The sequence below is a fragment of the Tiliqua scincoides genome, chromosome 1 (genome assembly GCF_035046505.1).
Source record: "Tiliqua scincoides isolate rTilSci1 chromosome 1, rTilSci1.hap2, whole genome shotgun sequence".
Classification (NCBI taxonomy): domain Eukaryota; kingdom Metazoa; phylum Chordata; class Lepidosauria; order Squamata; family Scincidae; genus Tiliqua; species Tiliqua scincoides.
Genome location: NC_089821.1, coordinates 185,867,646 through 185,880,226, shown reverse-complemented (window position 1 = coordinate 185,880,226; position 12,581 = coordinate 185,867,646). Strand labels below are relative to the sequence as shown.

General features: G+C 42.6%; 1 pseudogene; it reads left to right on the top strand.

Moving 5' to 3' along the window:
• Positions 1-11,592: 11,592 nt before the first annotated feature.
• On the top strand, positions 11,593-11,709 carry LOC136637313 (5S ribosomal RNA; annotated as a pseudogene).
• Positions 11,710-12,581: the final 872 nt, after the last annotated feature.

Here is a 12,581-nt window from a genome sequence, read left to right as displayed (position 1 = left end):
AGGTGCCCCATATCCTCGGATCCCGTATTTGTGATTTCAGTTAACCATGGATTGGATCCACAGGGTCCCCCGCATGCCTTCCTCTGCACCCTCTCCGGAAGCAACAAGAGCTGTGCTCCTCTCACCTCCAGAGGGTCTTCTGAGCCCTGCAGAGGCTGCCCACATCCTCCCATGGCCTCTGCGGGGCTCAGAATGACTAATAGGGTTAAAAAAAAAAAGGTTACTTCCAGTTTTATCACAAAACTGGAAGTGATGTTTTTATTGCCTTATAAGGCATTCCGAGACTAGGCTTTCCTGGGCCTCAGAATGCCTTACAAGGCAATAAAAACATCACTTCCAGTTTTGTGATAAAACTGGAAGTAACTTATTTTTACTCTGGTCATTCTGAGTCCTGCAGAGACCATGGGTGGACACACATGGCCTCTGTGGGGCTCAGAAGACCTCCAGAGGCAAGGGCAGCACAGCTCCCCTCACCTCTGGAGGGTGGGTGGCGACCCCCCATATTCATGGATTCAGCTAACCATGGGGGGGGGGTTGTGGATACAGAGGCACGCCTGTGCTCAAAATGTTGACTTGTGCTCTGCACAATCACATGAAAGCAGATAGGCACAGTCAGTGACAACAGATATGAGAAGAAGAAGAAGAAGAAACATTTTTGAAAGCGGATGTTCAAATAAATATATGTCTGTTGTAAATAGCTCACTTGTAGCAGGATGCCTCAATTGGTTGCATGAATTCCTAATATTAAGTAATTGTAGAGGAAAAAAAGCAAAACAAATTATGGGCCATTATATTGGCCATTCAACTAAGCATTTGGAGATGCCCAGTCAGAAATGAAGACCCAGGTGAACAACCACAAAATCACAAAAACTTCCTGATAGTGTATTGATTTTTGTGGCTTATGCTGCACTGTGTAATTTTTCTAAAGTTCAGAGATAATAAGTAGCCAGTTATTGGTCCCTTCCTCTTATACATTCCAATACCAGGAGCCTATGGGTATTCCATGGCCAATCTCTCTCTCTCTCTCTCTCTCTCTCTCTCTCTCTCTCTCTCTCTCTCTCTCTCTCTCTCTCTCTCTCTCTCTCTCTTTCACCCTTCCCTTAATCACAGGGGTTCAGGAGAACAATTAACACTGATCCTGCCAAAAGTGGGAAAGGAGATATTGAGTGACTTCTGAACAGTTCCAAAGTATCACTGAAACCAAAACAAGGATGGATTCAGAAAGAATAGTATATGTCAAAGGCACGTCAACCCCACTTAACATTCTTTGTGTCTGTCAGATGGCTCTTCCTCAGCTTCCTCCCTGTTCCCTACCCCTCTTTCACCTTGTTCATTTCCTGATCTTGCCCTTTTCTTTTGGCTTGGCTTCTTTCTGGACTGCCTGTATCCCTGAACTTAAAACCCACTTTTCCCATGGCTACACACAATCCCTTCAGGCCTGCAGGGATGAGAACTCAACTAGTAAAGATGTGAAAACAAGCATTTTTCCCAACTTGTGTTAACGGAAGTCCTGGATGTCATTGATGGGAACCTGACTCACTGCTCAGGGCAGTGACTTGAAAAAGAGTCATAACTCAAATAGACTTGAGTCCCAACTTGCTTTCTTGTGGGCTTGCAACTCTGTAGTGTGTGTGTGCTTGCTTACTTCTTTTTTTTTTTTTTTTTTTTTTTTGCTCTGCTTGACTCATGCTGCAACTTGTTTCTTGTAATGACTTGGACTTAAGTCAAAAATGACTTTGCAGTGGTTCAGGACAAGTCACGGCGGACACCCATTAGGACTCGTGAAACAACTCGAGTCAGGGGGTCAGAGACTCACAATTTGACTTGTGACTTGGTGCAGTGACTCTAGCACTCCCTGCAGACTAGTATGCCTTTCTTCCACATTAGCACAATCCTATCACTGAGCCTGGAAGGTCAGGGATGGTGTGAATATGTCATTACATCAGCCCCAAACTTCAGGGATGCCAAGCTCTAGGTAAGTCCCGCTAATTCTGTGCAATCTGTGGTAGGAATATCTCTGCTCTGAAGAAGAAGAATCTTGATATTCTGAGCCATAGAGCATGCTTGGTCTAGTGCCTTTCTTTTGGCTTCCTGCAAAACCAATAAGGCTCTTGGTGCAGGGCAATTCCTAAGGATTAATGACCAGCTGGGGTTAATGGACTGAGGTACAACTCAGGGCCATCAGCATCTTCCAGTTAGTCATTAATCCCAGAGAAGTACCCTCTGCACCAACAGTTATTGCTTTATTTCATTTTCCCTAATTTTAGCATCGTCTTAAAAGCTGAGCAGCTCCGGGTTTTATTAGCCTGCAAAGTTTCAACTGCCAAAACAGGCTCACTTGTTCCCATCTACTGCCCAAGTCTAAACACTGAATATGCTTTATTAAAAGTTGGTTATCAAGCCACTGAGTATCTCTAAACATTTAAATATTTTATACGAGTCTGCTTTGAGCAGCCCCAACCAATTAATACTTTGTTTCATTAGGAGAGTTTTTACTGGCCACTGAATGGCTTTAAATACCTCATATATTTCACAAGAACTTTTTATTCCAGCCTTTGAGCATCCTTAAACACAAGCTTGGCATAATGAAATCTTTTCGGGGCTCCCCCCCCCCCAAATGCTAAAATGTACTCATTCTAAACAAGTAATTTCCTGCCACCTTACCTTCAGGCATAATTCTTCTATTTATTTATTCTTCTACCTGTCCAACTCCCAGATGACTTTTTGTACTTTCAGAGCTTACATTTCTTTTAGTGCAAAACTCCACTAGTACGGGAGTGAAATAATCACAGAGGGACAATATAAACACCATATAAACAGAAAACGTTCAGATTGTTCTGATGCAAATAATAATTCAGAATTTAAGGACTTTAAATTCTGGATTAGGACTTTGCTTGCCGAGTGTGACATGGCAAGTAACATAAATATCAGCAATGGAACCATTTGGTATATTATCACAGAGAGAGAGAAAGAGAGAGTTTCTTACTGGGCAGCCCTATCCTAACCAAATTTGCACACAGCAATGCAGTGTGTTGGCACCATTTACACTGCATCCCGCAGGGGAATTTCAGCGCTGGAGGTCTCGTCGGGGTAAGGAAACATTTGTCCCCTTGCCTCTGGGTAAGTCCTAGCAGCCGCAATGGGTCAACTCAGACCTGCACCAGTGATATTGCTTGCATAGATCAGAGTTGATCTATGTTTCAGATGAGACCAGGAAGGCAGATGGGATACGGCGCACACCGGTGCCACCAATCCCACCCCTCCTGGGTCTGATTCACCCACCCCGCCCCTTCGCCACCCTCTCTTGCCCATTAGAACCTTCTCTCCCCCCCCCACCCCTGCAATGGACCTACCTGCTCTGGCAGGTATCTGTGCTTCCCCCAGCACCAGTGGGAAGGCTCCAGCCTTCCCATCAGCATGGCAAGGCCTTGTGCAATTGCATAGCGCTTTATGGCCCTTTTGCTACAGGATACGTCAGCAGAACTGACGTCCTGCTGGTCCAGGCCCACTATAGGATTGGGCCATAAATATATGATGCAAATAACTATTCAGCCACATAAGCCAGGATGACACAACATGGTACTGATAAACCTTCTATAGTCAACAATGGGGGGGGGAATCTGAAACTCGATATTTCTTGGTTCTCATGGGGACACATGCTCTTCCTTTTGAAATATAATTGTCTTTCAACTGATATTTGCCACAGATCACATCAAGCCCTCTTAAGTTGCTGGTCATCTTGAAGCTCTTATTAAAGACCACATGTGCTCAGTCTCTCCTAACTCCATCTTGGTTCCTTAGCTGACATTCTTAAGAGTAAGCCAGGACATTTGGCAAGGTTTTTCCTGCTTGGGAAGTCCCTGGCCTCTGTAGCCACTCTTGCCTCTGGAGGAGCTACTTTCCCAGGCACCCTTTCGGCTGTGTTTTAACTTTTACCCCAGGATCTGAAGCCATATAGCCTGTCTACACTTTGCAGAAGGACACTGTACCCCAGTCTATCCAGAAGACTAAAGAGAGGTATTTTCTCTTTTCCTCTCTTCCTCAAATCTTTGTAACAACTTCTTCTCCACTCTACAATTCTGTATGACCCAGTGCATGTTTTAAACCTCCTGCTAATTTTCTACTTCTTTCTCATTTGGTCATCTCTGGTGGAGGAATTTCATCCCATCTGACAGCCTGACTCTCGCACTATCCTTCCTCCCTTAATTCGTGCCTGTCCAGACAGAGTTATTCACAAGTATTCATTCCCCCACAGCCACTTAAATCTTTGTGTAACTGAAGTGAGCATTGCCTTTTCTTGTTTCTCTATACTTTTTAATAAAATCTGTATTCTTTTGGAAAACTGTCTCATGGTTACAGGGAGCCTAATGGGAGACACTTTGCTGTTGTTTGCTAGCCAGGCAACAATCCCAGCACAGCCGTAGATTGCACATTAGCCACTTGCATTCTAAATTCCCCAGCTGAGTTTAATCTGGGGCCATGTAAACCCTGACCTGAGGGTGTGCGTATGTACCTGCGTATTGACAGGTATATGTGCGTGCTATGACAACAATGCTGGTAACACCCTCAGTGGCTTGGGACCACATTACCTCATGGGGAGTCATCATGAGTCTAGCCACATGCTGGAATCTTTAGGAGGGGTCACCATTCTGCCTCCTAAAGATTGGCCACCATGTCCTGCCATCATCTGAGTTGCAGCTTGTGCAGACAAACAAGAGGGCCTTTTCTGTGGTGGCCCTTGCCCAGTGGAACTCCCTCTTATAAGTGGAGCATCTGACCTCCTCCCTTTTACAGCTTCAGAATGGGCTGAAGATATATCCATTCATGCTCGCCTTCCTGGATTAGGTTTAGCTTTTTGTGCTGGTTTTCTGTATGTGTTGTTTTTCAGGGGGGTTGGTCTTACACATATAGAGAGAGAGATCCATATAGATATATAATTTGGGCTCCATGTGCTATCGGTGCCATTTTGCAACAATGGAACTGTGTTTATTGTTGCAACACACTCCAGTCAGCAGCTCAATCCTGGATAGGATTGGGCTGTAGATATGTAGGGTCAATTTCCTATTGGCATACATGGTTAATTTTGATACTTTATAGGTTCTTTGTATTTAATTCTTTGGAAAGTAAAGACAAACACAAACTCCATATAAAATTCAAAGAAAAGATAAGATCTCTTAAAAACAGAGGATATAAAAGATAATGACTCTTCCCTCTGCATTCGATTCTACATGGTCTACAGAGATTCTACATAATGCTTTTTGTAATTTGCCACACAAATCTCTAGACCTGTTTGGCACAAAAAAAGTCAAGCAGCAATCAAAATTACTTGCATTAAAAGCAGTTCAAAAATGCATTGCAAAAAAAAGAAAAAAGGAAAGAAACATACCTTTTGCACATAATTTCATTGCATCCAGAACTTTATCTTAGGATCCTATACACACTTTGCTGGAAGTAAGTCCCATTGAACACAATGGGCCACCCACTGAACGCAATGAAACTTAATTCTAAGTAGATGCACGTTTATTCGGAAGTAACTTCCCAGTCCTATCCCCCACTATGCTACAGCTTACAGTTGCATCAGCTAGTGGTGTAGCTAGAAAGTGTGCTGCCCGGGGCACACCTTCCAGGGTTGCCTCCCATCTGAATACAAACAGAGCTGTTCTCCGGTTGCATCTGCAGGATGTTCTAAGGCCTTCTTCTAAGGTTTTCTAAGGTCTCCAAGGCTACTCTTGCATGACGTCCTTGCACTAAGACCTACCGGATGTGACCTTTGGTCATGTCCAAGTGGTCCTCTGAGGTCCTCCATCGTAGGCTTGCAATCCATGGTGAGTTAAATCCTCAGATCACAAACCCATGGATGATGAAGAGCGACCTGTATTACCTTCATTTATTAGCTATAGAGATTAATTTTGCCCACCATCCACACACCGACATGGCCTCTGACCCCTGTATGGAAGAAGGTTGCCTACTCCTGCCTTAGAGGAAAGGAGACCTAGGAATGCCTCGCAGCATTACAGCCTTTCTTCCCCTTAGAACATAAGAACATAAGAACAGCCCCACTGGATCAGGCCATAGGCCCATCTAGTTCAGCTTCCTGTATCTCACAGCGGCCCACCAAATGCCCCAGGGAGCACACCAGATAACAAGAGACCTGCATCCTGGTGCCTCCCTTGCATCTGACATTCTGACATAGCCCATTTCTAAAATCAGGACTTTGTACATACACATCATGGCTTGTAACCCATAATGGATTTTTGGATGGCTAGAAACCAAAATGGACTTAGAATAGACTGTGTGTGTTGTTGGAAAGAGAGGACATTGGCAACATTTATAGTTTATTATTACCCTTAATGGCCCAGATTTGCATGACCCCTCCTAAGAGTTCAGCATTACCTCGCCCACTCCAGAAGAAAGTCCTACCTAGCTCCTAGAAATGTCGGCTAGAAACCAAAATGGACTTAGAATAGACTGTGTGTGTTGCTGGAAAGAGAGAACATTGGCAACAAGGACATTTATAGTTTATTATTACCATTTATCAGCTTGGTCTCCCTTATATGGTTGTTGCAAGAACTACTGAGCTGTTGTGGATAAAATGTTTCAGACAACCTAAATCCACTCTATTAAAGATGCTTGTTTCTTCATGCTATGATTTTAACTACTGATTTTTGACTGAGAAGAAAACCGAACACTGAAAGTGGCTAAAACATTTAAAAAAATCTGATTTCCCCATGTATTTTAACATCTGATTGCTCTTTGCAAAAACATTTACAGACTTAATGCATGATTTAGTCTTAATCACTTAAAGAAAATATGATGTTCATTTCCCTTGGTGACAGCAATTTTCAGTGCTGAAAACAGGTACACTCAAAAGTAGTGAACCCCCCTCCACCCTGAGTGTGTGTGCGTGAGGGGGCATGGTCTAATCTTTCAGTTCTTCCTGGAGATCACCTGGGAGGAGGTACACTTGGGAGGGGTACATAAGCAAAGACACAGCAGGAATTCCGAGCTGCATCTTTTCTTCTTGGTTGTCTATAGTAGGAAAGATTTCTCATCCTTATCCTCAATAGTTTCCTTTATTGAGATTGGGTCTCTTTATTATTGTGTCTCGTGTGGCACAAAAGAATTTGAAGTGTATTGTTCATGATTAGGAAGAGATTTCCAGCTCGCAGTTTCCGCAATATTAGTAATCCACAAAAGAGACAAATGTGGCAAAGACAAGCGCACTTTCTCATGCTCTCTCCCTGTGATGTATTTTCTATTGTTCTCACTTAATCATTTCTTTTTCCTTTTGTGAAATGGGCTTCTAAAAAGCACTCAACAGTCAACCTTTCAGAAAGGTGTGAACAAGAGGGAGATTTTAAACAGCTTTGGTAATGTTCATACTGTTGCATGTTCCTTATACCTCCAAGGGTTGAGAAGTTCTGGGGCAGCTCTCCCTGAATGTGACTTCCTTTGGAGAAAAGCACTGGAGAGCCTCTGGCATTTTGGTACTACAGTACTTACTTTCTTTACAAATAAATATGTAGAACATAGATGGCAGCAAGCAGTACACACTGCTACAAATCGGCATTTTTCTTTCTCCTTTCTCTTACATGCTGAGCCTTCGACATGCCGGGGAAAATAGCACAATGGTTTCTGGAAGTTGTAGTCTTTACAACAAGTCACCTTGGGTGCCCTTCGAGGAGAAAGGCAGAATACAAATCTAATAAATAAATAAACAATTACTGCAATGCTAGTCCTTCCTTGAAAGGCTACAACTGGCAGCAGCCATTGTGTATTCTCATGTGGTGGGGGGAAGGGATAAAGGAGGAGAAAAATAAAGAGCAGCTTCATGTGCTACAGCTATGGTGGGCAAAATATGGAGGATCCTACACACTTCCTGCTCATTGTCTGCTGCCAGCACTGCATGAGTATAATATTCATTTGAGGAAAGGGTGGAGTTTCTGAATGCTGAAGGCTGACATAGGTCTTCAATGCTATAGAACAGCCATTTTCAACAGCTGTGCCGTGGCACACTGGTGTACTGCAGATGGTCTGCAGGTGTACTGCGGGAGTCTAGGGAGGATCATTTGTTAGTATGGCTACTGGGGGTGCGAGCCCCTGCTGTCAGTGCAGTGTGCCTTGTCAATTGTCAAAAAACTGATGGTGCGCCTTGACAATTTTAGTGCCTTGTCAGTCTGCTGCAAGATGAAAAAGGTTGAAAATTACTGCTGTAGAAATTTGCCTCTTCTTGGAGGAGGTCTCTGCTCTAAAGATCTGTGTCAGCACCTTGGCCAATATCCCTACTCCAAACACTTGTGCTCCATCAGAGAACAATGAATGAAAAAAAGTAACAGAAAGTATATAACTGAGGATTTCACCTGATGTATTTAAGGGAGTGGACTGTAGTCCATGAAAGTTGACTAACTGGTTAGCCTTTAAGGGGTTAGAAGACTGTTTTTGCTGCCACAGACTTACAGAGTTACTCTTCCGTATGAAAGAAGCAGGTCATTGGCTCGTCCTCCCAGAATAAGCAAGCGGCTTCCTTTCAAATAACATCAGCTCTACCTTAACAAAAAAAGACTAAAAGGAAAAATAAAAACAGTTCAGAGTTGAAAAATTATCCTGAATCCTGCGTGCCATGGTTCCCCAAAGTCTTGGATTGAAGAAGGCAAGGCATGTTAGTCAGAGAAGTGTATTTTGAGGAAGGTTTCTTATCTGTCGTGCGAATAAAGGTCTCATGGAAGTTTGTTTCCCATTAAATTATCTTGATCTCAGAGATTTTAATGTAGCAGCGAAAACAGGAATATCCTGCCCAGAATATTCTCGAGAGTACTTAAGAGTGCTTAAGGGTGAACATGAAGCAATGGGGCAATTCAAGTGTGCAGAAAGGGAAGGGAAACAGAAGGTTTGTTTTTAAATAGCAAAACGTTATGTTCTGGGTTAAAAAGAGGGCAGGAAGGAGTCAACATACAATAAAATTAAGCAGACTGTGTCTCACAAAATTATTATTCATATCAGCAGCCTGTCTTGTGCAACCTTTCAAGAAAAGTCACATTACACAGGCTAGATAAATGCTTACAAAGTTGAAATCCATGCACCTTGGCCACTGCAAGCAATAGCTCTATGTTTCCTCCTCTTCTTTCCCCTGATAACATCTCGTAATGGAAACGCATAATGTGACACCATGTTCCAAAGTTCCCAGCTCCACAAACAGCAGTCAATAAAGACATGTAAGGGAGAGGAAACTCACAATGAGAGGTACCTGCAGGAAATGGGTTTGTAGGTCAAAAGAAGTTGTCTCCTTAGCCTGGCTACTGAACACCACTTTGAAGGATGTTGAAGACATGAAAATGCTATTTTAAAAATAGAAGTAGTCTACATGCAATATTATTTTGACAGCTCAATCCCACTCTGCACTGCAACAAACAGGACAAGTGGCCTGTGCTGTATCCAGCTCAAGACGGGAGGTGGCTGCCACGCAACTTGGAATAAGAGGATATTTATCCCCTTACCCCAAGTAACTCCCCAGCCACCCATGGGGCTACTCAGATCTATACCAGTGAAATTGCTGGTGCAAATCAGAGCAGCCTGGTGTACTGCTGGGCTGGCTGGAAGGGAGGTTAGGATCTGGCACAAGTCACTGAGAACAGTCCCACCCCCTTCCAGTCCCAGGCCCCGCTCACCAGTTCACCCTCCCCCTGTCCCAAAACACCCCTGACCTGCCATCCCGTGATCATCTCCAACCCCGCCAGCATGACTGGAGCAAACTTACCCCTGCCAGGCTGGGATCTGGCACATGGAGGTTGGTGCATGTCAGGGCCAGTATCTATGCCAGTATGAAACCTTACTCTTCGTACACACCGGTCTTTAAATGTCCGCTTAAACTACAGCAACAATGCGCAGCCACTGGCAACAAGATCACAAGTAGGCTCAGCAGTGCTTGTTCTATGCATAAACCTAAAGAGAAGCTTTGCTCTGCTTCCTCTTGCCATGAAATTAGGTTTGAAGGTCCAGGTATCTGACAGACAGATGGATGGATATGTGCCACCATGTCAGCAGCACTATCATTCTGTAGACACTTTAAAAAAGAACAGTTCCTGCAGTGTAACCACCTTTCTCCCACTTTTGCTTCATGTTCTTCTAACTTTATGTTTTCACCTTTTCATTATTCTGTTATGTGAACAGGCCATTTTACATCTCCCTCATAGACTAGTGAAGCTATAAAAAAAGAAAATTGAAAATGGCTAGCATACCAAATTGTAAAATACTGAATAGGTCAAAGTCACCAAGTTTACTAGACTCTTTCCAGGAATATATGCAAAAAGGATTGAATAAGTTATGATGATAATCCTCTTTTTCCCTAATAATTTTAATACCTCTATGAAATATCACATTGGGGTCCCTTTCCTGTGCAAGTAAGTAGCTTGAGGAATAGGGAGGATCTGTCTTCAAATACAAATTCCATGCTGACTACAAAACTGACATTACTCTTCAAATTGCCCAATCTCATAGTGTTTTTTTGGATTACATGGGCAAAAATGAGGTAACAGCTGGTAAAAAAGAATGGATAGCAGAGAAGCTATTTTGTCATAAGAACAGCCAAAGAACTGTCAATTAACCAAGACAGAAGACTCTCTTTTGGTACTTCTGATGCATCTACTATTACTTGCTTTAATTATAAAGGGATAATAAAGTTGAGAGCAAGTTGCTAATAAATTTGAAGGTGACATCTGTCTATTGCACAAGCCACTCAAGAGCCTCTCATCTTGTTTTGTGAGAAAGACCATCTGCATGGGAGTTGATCACGGAGAGACACAAAACTCTCAACTACTCGACCAGACACCATTAATCACTTGCCACTTTTGACTTCATTAGAAACTACGACACTTCTTTAAGTGTCCTAAGTCCTAAGAAATGCTGGAGGTGCAGTGCATGTGATAGATTCATTGCTGCAAGCTGAGAAAGCAAATTGTAAATGGAAAGACCAACCCAGAAAGCAAATGCATCCTTTGTACAGAGAGATTTAGCACCCTGGTGAAAGGGTGGAGAGGATGGTTGTGTCAACCAGAAATGTGGGAGTCTCCGGAATTCACAGAATGTTCATGAAATGTCATTGAATGGAGATGACATCTGCAGCTCAGCCAGGTTGTGTTCCTAACTACAGCTCTGTTTTCAGGTTTTGTGGCAGGAGCTTATGAAAGAGATATTAATCAATCTTTTCATTTTTCTGCAACCAATATGTTGTCGTATTTTTCATTTATTCAGCCACCGTCAATGTAAAGCCATGACAGCCAGCAATCTTCCCTAGGGTATGAACACAGTACTACCCTCTCAAGAAAATCCTAAAATGAGGGTTTAAACATTTGCTATGACAAAAGTGTATGGGTAAAATCCTACTATTTTCCCCCCTTATCATGTTACCATCATTCATTTACCATATACCATATCATATACCATCATAGAACCGTCCATCAGGTGCAATAGAAGCTCCTACTCCAGATATTGTATGCTTTCTTTTTCTGTGAACTATTTGGGATAAATTCCCAAATAATAAATAGATAAAACAAAACAACAACAACAGCAACAGACTCTGCAGCCTAAAAGCAGGAAGCCAGCAACTGTTACCCTGCATATGCCCGATCTCATCTGATCTCGGAAGCGAAGCAGGGGCAGGCCTGGTTAGTACTTGGATGGGAGACCGCCTGGGAACACCGGGTGCTGTAGGCTTATACCATAGTCTTTCATGACTGAAGGTTACCAACCAGTAAAATAAAACCTAATAACTAGCAGGGTCAAATTTTCAGGGCTACCTAAAAGACCTAGTGAACCGATGAGGCACCACTGCAGAAAAGGCCCTCTCATAGGTTCCCACTTGCTTCATCTCAGCCCAGCCTCTGAGGCTGGCCTTTACATTTGGGCAAGTCAATAATATGGGCTTATATGGTGAGCTTCGGCTGATTCAAAATTGCTTATAAAGCCAAAAGAACTTTGCCCAGATACAAAGCATAGCAGCTGTTTCATTATCATATTCTGTTCATAGCTGCTCCTTTTTCCAGATCCAAATAAAAAAGCTGAAAGCAAGAGCAACTGTTTCCAGTTATGTGAATAGGCAGCTGATGAGAAACTATCCCGAAATGGAAAGTTCCTCCATTTGCCTTGAGAGATCCATGGCAAAGCTGACATTGACAACAGTGGTTAATGGAAAAACTCTTATGGGTACAGAGCACCACTCAAGTGACTGAAGCCCATTAAAATAATAATGATCTTTGTTTCTGGCGTTTAAAAGAATTTGTTTTTATATTATTATTTTTCCAAAGCATCCAATTTGGGAAATGTTTCTAAATTCTCATGTGAATAATACAAGATTAATACAAAAATAGTAAATATCATTTAAAATCCATGCTCATTAGTGTATCCAGATTAGCTGCCAATAGAACTAATCAGAGAAAACTATTATTTATTTCCAATAAGCCAGCCAAATATTATACTCAAGCGGCTGGGTTTTGATTGGTTCACTGGAGGTGAACATTAGCATTTTCTGGACCTCAATCTTCATCTTCTCTAATTTGGAAAGGAAATGGTGGTGAATATTGAGCAAT